This window comes from Otolemur garnettii, unplaced genomic scaffold (genome assembly GCF_000181295.1).
Source record: "Otolemur garnettii isolate 467f Iridium unplaced genomic scaffold, OtoGar3 scaffold00185, whole genome shotgun sequence".
Lineage (NCBI taxonomy): Eukaryota > Metazoa > Chordata > Mammalia > Primates > Galagidae > Otolemur > Otolemur garnettii.
In genome coordinates, this window is record NW_003852580.1 from 1,272,301 (window position 1) to 1,282,498 (window position 10,198).

At 47.9% G+C, this 10,198-nt stretch overlaps 1 long non-coding RNA gene and 1 other non-coding gene across 2 annotated transcripts; both read right to left on the minus strand.

The window, feature by feature from the left end:
* Window positions 1-1,212: 1,212 nt before the first annotated feature.
* Window positions 1,213-1,324, minus strand: LOC111721805. Its single transcript, XR_002770823.1, has one exon. It is a non-coding gene; the product is annotated as a U6 spliceosomal RNA (small nuclear RNA).
* Window positions 1,325-6,329: 5,005 nt separating this feature from the next.
* Window positions 6,330-7,854, minus strand: LOC111721804. The gene is made up of 3 exons (XR_002770821.1): window positions 7,820-7,854; window positions 6,521-6,634; window positions 6,330-6,364 (listed from the first exon to the last, which is right to left on the minus strand). It is a non-coding gene; the product is annotated as an uncharacterized LOC111721804 (long non-coding RNA).
* Between the last annotated feature and the right edge of the window lie 2,344 nt (window positions 7,855-10,198).

Genomic DNA, 10,198 nt, shown 5'->3' on the forward strand with positions numbered 1-10,198 from the left:
ACCTACTGAGTTGCCTCTTTCCTTTGGCCTAAGCTCAGTCATTCTGTGCCTGAGAAGGTTCCTGGACCAAACACCCCTGGTGAAAGGATCCCTAACTTACTACCGGTCTTTGCTTTGTGCCTCGGTTCCTGGAAGCATTCTGTGATCACCATACCCCAGCAGGGCTGGTTCTGATACCTCTGTCAGAATTCCAGTTTGGCAGAAGGGGAATGGTCAGGGCTTTGGCCTATGCTGGCAGTTGGTTCATATTGGAATTGGATTCCTTTTTTTTTTTAAGACAGAGTCTCATTTTGTCGCCCTCGGTAGAGTGCCATAGCATCATAGCTCACAGCAACCTCCAGCTCTTGGGCTTAGGCGATTCTCTTGCCTCAGCCTCCCAAGTAGCTGGGACCACAGGCACCTGCCACAACGCCTGACTATTTTTGTTGTTGTTGTTGCAGTTTGGCCAGGGCCCTGTTTGATCCCTCTACCCTCGGTATATGGGGCCGGTGCCAACTCACTGAGCCATAGGCGCTGCCCTGGAATTGGATTCTTGACCTAAGCCAGTTGCCCACAGACTCTGCCCCTCCCAGGAAAAACCCACAGATGTGACATATCATTTATTCCCTATTTTTGCAAAGGCTATTTCTTGCATGCCTGCTTCTCCTAGCTGTGACTGCAGACAAAGTCCACCTGGAGTCATAAATGGGCAATCAGCCCCAAACGATGCCCTGCCCTAGTTTCTGTACTGTGACACCTTTTTGCCCGTGGCAGATCTGCTCACCAGAGTGTCTTCTGGTGGCACGAGATGTGGTGTTTCCCCAGTGGGAATTACCTGGGCTCTTATTTAAACTAGAGAGGCTTAGGGTCCCAGATATTGAGTCCTGGGGGCATTGTCTTGGAGTCCGCATTTTTGTTAGCACCAAAGCTTAAAAATTACTGTTGGGATGTGGGGTCGTTGCTTTCAGATTTCTGGGGTGCATCCCTGGATTGAACAACAGCACCCGGTGTCGTGATTAGAGTTTTCCGTGAATATCCCACATGCCATTCAGCATGGATTCATCCTATCCTACAGGTGAGGAAACTGAGGCTTAAACTACTGATCTGAGGAACACAGCTGGTGGTTCCTGGGTTTAACAGCGTTATTTCTGTTCCAAAGCCTTATTTCTGTTGTCTATTTATTTCTCACTTTTCTAAGTTTTTTTTCCTACAAAATGTTTTGTATTTTCGACCTAAAATATGGTACGGAACGCTTCACGAATTTGCATGTCATCCTTGCTCAGGGGCCATGCTAATCTTCTCTGTATTGTTCCAATTTTAGTATACGTGCTGCCGAAACGAACACTTTTCTGTTTTTTACGCTAAAATAATGAATCCTCTGAAGGCTAACGATTAATTCATTGTTGCTCTTGGTTTTGTAGGTTTTGTTTGCTTGTTTTTACTTTTTATTATGGAAATTTTCAAACATACTCACAAGTGAAGAGAACAGGGTGCTGATTCCTCACACCCCTCCTGGGTGGTTTCAGCAGAGATGACATTTTACCGCTCATCTATTTCTCTCTCCACTCTTTTCTTTCTGGAGAACTGAGGACTTAAAAACATAAATTATTGTGTTGTTTTGTCTGATTATGAGGTAATATGTGTTCCTTATAAAGAGATCGTCCTTCACTAAAAAATAATATAAAACATCATGAATAGGCTGGGCGCAGTGCTCACGCCTGTAGTCCCAGCACTTGGGAGGTTGAGGAGGGCAGACTGCCTGAGCTCACAGGTTCGAGACCAGCCTGAGCAAGACCAAGACCCTGTCTCTAAAAAAATAGCCAGGTGTTGTGGCGGATAATTGTAGTCCCAGCTACTTGGGAGGCTGAGGCAAGGAATCGCTTAAGCATAAGAGTTTGAGGTTGCTGTGAGCTGTGATGCCCCGGGACTCTACCCAGAGCAACAAAGTGAGACTGTCTAAAAAAAAAAAAATCACAGATAATCTTTCTTCTCAGTCATGACAAATTCTAAAATATATTCTCCTAGACACTTTTGTATTCATATATATTTATGTACACATACTTTTACAAAAATTGCACACTATACCAGAATGGGGTTATACTCCATATTTTGCAATCTGTCTTTTCACTCAGCGATATATCCCAAATGTCTTTCCATGTCACTGACTATTCTAATCACGGTTTAGAACCTCATTATTTGGGTGAACCATGGTTTATTCAACAAATCCCCTGTTGTTGGGCACTCAGGTTGTTTCTATGACGAGAGTTTCCAAAGACAGTCCTGCTTACCCTGGACTTTGCACCAGGCTGAAACCCAGTCCGCCTCCACTCAACCCTATGCAGGTTTAGAGAAGTATGGAGTTTGGGAGGAGCACAGGGAAGGTACAGGAGCCACACGGCTCACCCCACCTCCGACTGGAGGCTTCCTTTGCCCTCACTGTCTTGGTTGAAAAGAAGGCTCAAAACATGAGACACACCCAGACCCAAATGTGGATAAAAACAAAAAAACATTCCAAAAGCAGATCACATATTGTTTGGGTGATGAGGTGTAACTCTCAAAAGTTTCTTTTTAAACAAACATACCAGAGCTCACCCAACCCACAAACTCCCTCCTTCAAAGTAGTCAGTCCAGAAGGCAATACACGTTTTGCGATGAAATTGAAATTGCTTTAAAATAAATCTGTGAATTCCTCTTTTAAAGCTGTCTCAGAATCTGGTATGAATAACATTTGCGTGTACTCTAGGCTGGGAAAGTCTTCATGCATCACCGGGGACTGATATCTGGAAATAGCCTCTGCCCACCAAATAAATTGCAAACAACTGTGTCTAGTTTGAGCAGAAACAGATGCATTAAATATTAACAGGATCTCAGCGTCTCTGGCAGGACCAGAGAACCAGGTGGGGATACCATTTTTGTATCTCTTTTCTATAAGATGCCTGTTCACATTTTTTGCCCATTTTTCTATCAGGTTTGTGGGGCTTTATTTAACTCAAATTTTTAGAATTCCTCAACTATTAGGGATATTAGCCTTTTACCTGGGATTTATTCTGAAAACATTCTCTCCCAGGTAATCAATTGCCTTCTGATATTGTTCATGGTGTTTTTACAATGAAAAAGTTTCTTTTGTCTTTATGTTGTTAAATTTATTTTTAGAGAAGGGGTCTGACTCTGTCTGTCACCCAGGCTGGTTTGAACGCCTGGCTTCAAGTGCCCCTCCCACCTGGGCCTGAGCCACTGTGCCCAGTCTGTTAAATTTATTGATCTTGTCATTGCATCTGAATTCTGAGTCAGAAAGTTAGAATATCTTTCCCTACACACAGGTTGTAAAGAAATTAACCCATAATTTCTCCTACTATTTGTATGATTTCATTTTTTTTACATTTAGATTCCTGGTCCATTTGGCGTTTACTCCTATATGTAGTACGAAGTATTTGCTTTTGAAATGCATTTTAATTAACTGTGTTAATTAGACCAAAGATTGTCAATTAAAATGCATGAGAGAGCCAGACGCCAGTGACACTGGATGGTGTGATAAAGTAGGGGGGGTGAGGCCTGCGGTCATCAGAGGTTAAAACTTTTTAAATTAGGTTGGGCAAGGTGGCTCACGCCTATAATCCCAGCACTCCGGGAGGCCAAGGCGGGTAGATCACCTGAATTCAGGGGTTCAAGACCAGCTTGAGCCAAAGCGAGACCCCCATCTATGAAAATAACCAGGCATTGTGGCAGGCGCCTGTAGTCCCAGCTACTTTGGTGGCCAAGGCAAGGGAATCACTTGAGCCTGAGAGTTTGAGGTTGCTGTGAGCTATGAGGCCACAGCACTCTGTGGAGGGCAACAAAGTAAGACTCTGTCTCAAAAAACAGACAAACAAAAAAACTTTTAATTAAAAAAAGAAAGAAACACAGTTTCCTAAAGGTCCTGTAGACAAATGGTCACAAACTGGGTGGCTTAGGACAACAAATTTATTCTCCTACAGTTCTGGAATCAGAGGCTGGAAGTCAGGGTGTCAGCAGGCCCGTTCCTTCTGAGGTGCTGGGCCTCCCCCAGCAGCTGGCAGGTGCCTCTCAGCTTGCCAGACCCCTCGCTCCGATCTCTGCCTCCGTGTTCACACATCTCCCTGTATGTCTGTGTCCAAATTCCCCTCAGCCCCAGCTCACAGTTTGCAGCTAAGTTTGTGGTCGTGCGTTTCAGGTAAACTAATCCACCCACCCAGAGGAAACATCACTCCCTTACAGTTTTCCTCCCCAGTTCCCTGGACAATGCAAGGATGCTCACAGGGCTCTGAAACCTGCCCTCGCAGGAAAACATAGACTCTCCCTTCAGGGCTGGGATGCCTGTGGCTGCAGGGAGATCCAGTTCACTTCAAGTCCAGCTCAGGCCACTCTCCGTGCACCGTAAGCTCTGTGGTTTGTAAAACTCAGCAGCCTCATGCAGGAGCCTTGGCTCCGCCTCCATTATATAGGTGCAAGCCTGGCAATCAGGATCTTGGTGCCGCCCACGCCTGGGTGCCTGCAGCGCATGGTACTCCATGGTCATGGTGTTGTGACCTGCACCTCTTTCCCAGGTGAGAGCACTGAGGCTCAGAGAATCGGGCCACACAGAGAGGAAAGGTTTCCAGAGCCCTGGCCCATCCCAGCTCTCTCACTATTAGCAGCTGCCACTATTGATAACCTGGCCGAGGCGGGGGCCCAACAGAATGTCCCCACAGTTTTCTCAGGGCAGGGCAGGGCAGGGCAGAGGCCTCTCTCATGCTGGTGATGATAAAACACCAGTGCCGGCTCGGCGCCTGTGGCTCAAGCGGCTAAGGCGCCAGCCACATACACCTAAGGTGGCGGGTTCAAATTCCCAGCCCAGGCCCGCCAAACAACAATGATGGCTGCAACCAAAAAATGGCCAGGCGCTGTGGCGGGCGCCTATAGTCCCAGCTACTTGGGAGGCTGAGGCAGGAGACTCGCTTGAGCCCAGGAGCTGGAGGTTGCTGTGAGCGTGATGCCATGGCACTCTACCCAGGGGGATAGCTTGAGGCTCCGTCTCAAAAAAAAAAAAAAAAAAAAAACACCAGTGCCAAGTGAGGGTGAGGATGGTGCCTGGGTCTGCAGGTACCCTGGTCGTGGGCCAGCTGTGGCAGGAAGGCCTCCTAAAGTCTCCCCCGGGTCACACTTCCCCAGAGATATGACAGAGTGATGAAGATTCAATACCCTCCTCTCCTCCTCCCAGTGTGCTCCTCACCCTGGAGAAACAGCCTCAGGGGGAGGGGGGAGGAAGGAAGAAAGGATGTCACAGCCTCAGGGTGCTGCTCAATCTGGCAGACTTGGCCTGTAGACACCAGGACCCAAGTGAGTCCATGTGATGACCTGGAGCCACAATGCACCTTCCCAGCTGTGAAATGGAGGGTGACGGAGCACCTGCATGATCCAAGGTGGCCCTAGAGGAGTCACACAGCACAGGAGAACTAGCTCTGTCAAAATACCTTGGTCACGTCCAGCCTACTTTCTTCCCTCTTCTTTGCAGCTATGTGTGGCCACTGACGTGATGTTGGCAATTGAGACTTAAGCAGAATTCTATTAGAAAGTTTCTCAGGGGAAGAAAAGAAGCATTTGTTTTTCTGCATCTGCTGGTTTCATTCCTTCCTCCCCTTTCCCTCCGTGGAATGCTGGACGTGATGATTGGAGCTATGGCAGCCATATTGCTACCATAAGAAAAGGCCATGGAATCACAGATGCTGTCCCGGATATATAACTAAGCATTGTTGCTGGAGCAGAGTCAACAACTGCCCATCTCTGGATTTCTTGTCATACAAGAAAAATAAACCTTCACATGTTTATGTCAGTGTTAATTTCAGCCAAAGAAAGACATTTCTCGCTAAAATCCAGAGAAGCGCTGAACCAGAACCTCCACGCTAAGTGGACTGTGGATAAATGAGAAAGTACAGACTGCACTTCAGTTCAAGTTGCATCAGTCCCTTATTCAACAAGTATACATGATGACCTGACACATGAGCAGGGCACGGGGGAGCAAAGAGATCCAGCCTCCACACGCTGAGAGCTTCCAGTTAGCTGGCCACATGGATAAAGTCAGAACACACTGCTTGAAAATGTTCTCACACCTGCAACATAAAAGAACTGGGGACTAGGCACAGTGGCTCACACCTGTAATCCCAGCACTCCAGGAGGCCAAGGCAGGTGGATTGCCTGAGCTCAGGGGTTCAAAACCAGCCTGAGCCAGAGCAAGAACTCACCCCTAAAAATAGCTGGTCATTGTGGCAGGTGCCTGTAGTCCCAGCTACTGAGGAGGCTGAGGCAGGAGGATTGCTTGAGCCAGAGAGTCTGAGGTTGCTGTGAGCTATGATGCCCCAGCACTCTATTGAGGACGTCAAAATGAAACTGTCTAAAAAAAAAAAAATTAGCCAAATGTATAATCGATCAAAAATCTGAAGACTGACTGATGAATGAGTTTAAAAAAAATACACAGATATTGTGAGTCAAATCAATTATTTTCTGCACCAGAAACCAGCTCCCAACTATGAGTTATTAAGTGGATTACCTGAGTGACCCTGGCCATTTCCTCAACCTCTTTGAACTTGACTTTCTTCCTGTGCTAATTAGGGAGTTAATCCAGATGACTGCTGCAGTCTCCTCCAGCTAAAGTCTTCCCCTTCTGGGATGCATGCCAGGGTACAAGAAAAATTAATATTTTGGGAAAATTCCACTTTACAAGCGTTTGGGTAAAACCATAGTTATACATGACAAGTCATAATTGATAGATGAGATATCCCACTATTTGGAGAAATTAACCTAGTATCATAATCTTTACAGAAGAAAATATTTCTGTTTGGGAGAAGTATTGCAAAACCTTATGTATGAAGTCAGAATGAACACTGGCGAGTGTTTAATAAGCGCTGATGGCTGACACACAGCCCTCTGGAGCTGGAGATCCAAAGTCACAGAACATATCAGGCCTGGCCCCTGCTCCTGAGGAGCTGAGGCTTTAATTAAGCTGCTGGCCTTCTCCGAGAGCACCCCAGCCAGCTTCAACATGTCCCCTGCAGGTGTCCTAAGGCAAAGCCATTCCTATAAAAGAGAAAGTAAGTAGGAATACCTAGACTCCAATGCAGGCAGAGACTCAGGTATGACCTGTGGACCCATGGTTTAAAAAAAAGTCAGCCCCCAAGGGCTGGGCACAGTAGCTCACACCTGTAATCCCATCACTCTGGGAGAACGAGGCAGGTGGATTGCTTGAGCTCAAGAGTTTGAGACCAGCTGAGCAAGAGCAAGACCCTGTCTCTACTAAAAATAGAAAAAGGAGCCAGGCATTGGGGTGGGCGCCTGTTGTCCCACTCCTAGGGAGGCTGAGACAGGAGCATTGCTTGAGTCCAGGAGTCTGAGTTTGCTGTGAGCTATGATGATGCCACTGCACTATACCCAGGGCAACAGTCAGACTGTTTCAAAAAAAAAAAAAAAAAAAGCCATTTCCCCAAGAACATCCCACAGTCTTATGCTGCAGACAGATACATGTAACACACACACACACACACACACACACTGATTGGAGTTGCTTTCACCAGCATTGCAGCAAAGCCCTCCACGTGCTCAGAAACCCTAATCATCCAGGGACAAGGACACAGGTCTCAACCCAGTAGACATGGATCTGTCTCTCTTGGCTGTCTACACTGGGCAGATGGCTTCTCGGAGCCTTGGTTTCTTCACCCCTAAAACAATCTACTCCCAGGATGGCTACGAGGCCCAACACTATGTGAAGCCCCAGCTTCTAGCAGTCTCCATGCCTGCTTTCCAGCCCCCAGACTCACCCACACGACTTGAGGCCAGCTGCATAGCAACCCACCTTGTCCTCAGAGGGGCCTGGCTGACCCAGCTTTGATCTGCAGCCACTCTGGAGGGGACAGAGCCCCGGACCCAAGGGTCAGGAGACTTTGGCCTTGGTCCTCTCTCTGCCAGCGTCTGTTTGCCTAAGGCCTAACTTCCTCCTGGCCAGGTGAGGATAATGATCTATTGATTTCAAAGCATGTCACAAGGGTTAAATGAGGCGTGAAAGTGCTTTGTCCCCTGGCATTTCTGCCCTTCCTGCTTTTGGTGCCAAAAACCTGAACCTGGCTAGGCCGAGCAAGAGGCACAGAGAGGCTGCTGTCCCGAGTCCTTGCTGTCCCACACAACAGCCCTCTGCCCCGGCAGTGGGGCTCAGGCTGCACTGCACAGAGGCCACACAGTACAGTGAGCGGCTGTGATGGCGTGTTGGCATAACTGTTTCCTGGTGGGCTCGCTCAGGCCACAATCAGGTGGGAGCATTTGTGTCATAAACACACACAGATCACACGCACAGCAAATACATACAGATCCATACACATCACACAGAGAGATTACCAACACATGTGCACACCATGCACACATACCCACGACACCCGTGTACACCACACACACCACACTCCACCTGGAGAATGGCTGCTCCCTCCCTCGTGGACGTCTGTCCTTCCCTCCCCTGCCTACACGGTCACTCTCTCTGCCTCGGATCTTCTTACTTCCCTCTTTCAGGGACCCTGTGTCTGCAAAATCCCTTTTACTCACAATGTCACATCCACAGCTTCTGGGGGATTAGGATGTGGACACCTTTTGAGGGCTGTTGTTCCATCAACCACAGTTGGCATAAAGCAAGGCTGTGGTGAAGGCGATTAGGTTGCTCTCAGGGTCCAACATGTTCCCCGTGCCAGGGCAGCAGCGAGCTGACCTCCTGAGGACCAGGAGGAGGATAGAAGAGGGCTCGGGCTTTATGGATATTAACACTGGCTCTCTGTATCCAGGAAAGTGTAGCCAGAAAAATAGAAACATACCAGTTATTTTAGCAGAGAGAATTTAATAGAGGTACTGGTTGGGGGACGGAGGGCATAAAGAGGGTCCACGGTAACATGGGGGGCAGCTATCACCCTCAGATGGCCATGCTCACCTGTCACCCAGGGCAGCCTGCAGGAAGAGTGTGAGTTTCCCGGCCAAGCCCTGCGGCCAGTTTGAGAGCTCTTATCCCTCACGCACTGGCTCAGTAAAATGTGTCTGCAGGCTGCAGAGCCTGCTCATCTGGTCCTAACTAAACTAACCACACGTGCGCCTTAAACGAGTCCCGCGAAGAAACTGGGATGAAGAAAACAGCAATAAGCCAAGTGAAGAGCAAAAAAACAGCAGAACCAGCCGTTTCATTCCTGGCCCAAGTGCTCCAGCAGACACATCCCAAGACGAAGACAAAGACAGCCATCCAGTCAGAACTGCAAAAAGGAAAAACGAATCCCAAATGCTCATAAAGTCTACTTGAAATGCAGACCAGACAATCCGGCATTGTTAACGATAATCCTCACCCCAAATGCATATTTTGCTTCGAGATACTATGGAAACAACCATCACAATTCGAAAGACATCACAAAGAATGTTATCTGTGAGAACAGTGACACCTCTGTATAGTTCATAAATTTCTTTTTTTTGTTGTTTTTTTGAGACAGAATTCTACTTTCTTGTTCCAGGTAGAGTGCCCTGGCATCACAGCTCACGGCAATCTCAAACTCTTGGCCTCAAGTAATTCTTTTGCCTCAGCCTCCCGAGTAGCTGGGACTACAGGCGCCCTCCACAATGCCCAGCCATTTATTAGAAATGGGATCTCACTCTTGCTCAGAGCTGGTTTCGAACCCATGACCTCCAGCAATCCCCCCACCTTAGCCTCCCAGAGTGCTGGGATTACAGGCATGAGCCACCACTCGGGCCCTTACACTTTACAAATTTCAAAGTGTACACACAGTGCATTACGGGTACATCCTGGGACTGTTTTTGCCTGTTATGATTTATGATCAGAAAACTTCAGAGACTGCTACCCTGAAGAATTCATGTCTAGTGGTTGTGAAAAACCCCAAATCAAATGACGACTCTGTGTGTTTTGTGTAATTCAGAAAGTACACAATGGGTGGGCACAATGGCTCACAGCTGTGAGCTGTGACACCATGGCACTCTACTGAGGGTGGCAGAGTGAGACTCTGTCAAAAGAAGAAAGAAGGGAGGGAGAAAGGGAAGGAAGGAAGGGAGGGAGGGAGGGTGGGAAGAAGGAGACAGAGGGAGGGTAGGTGAGGGAGGGAGGGAGGGTAGAGGACTGCTCACAGCCTAGGAAATTCTGACAGTGTCCAAGGGTAGGGAAAGGCTGTAGGTAGAGAAGGCACTGAACAGAGTTTTGCTC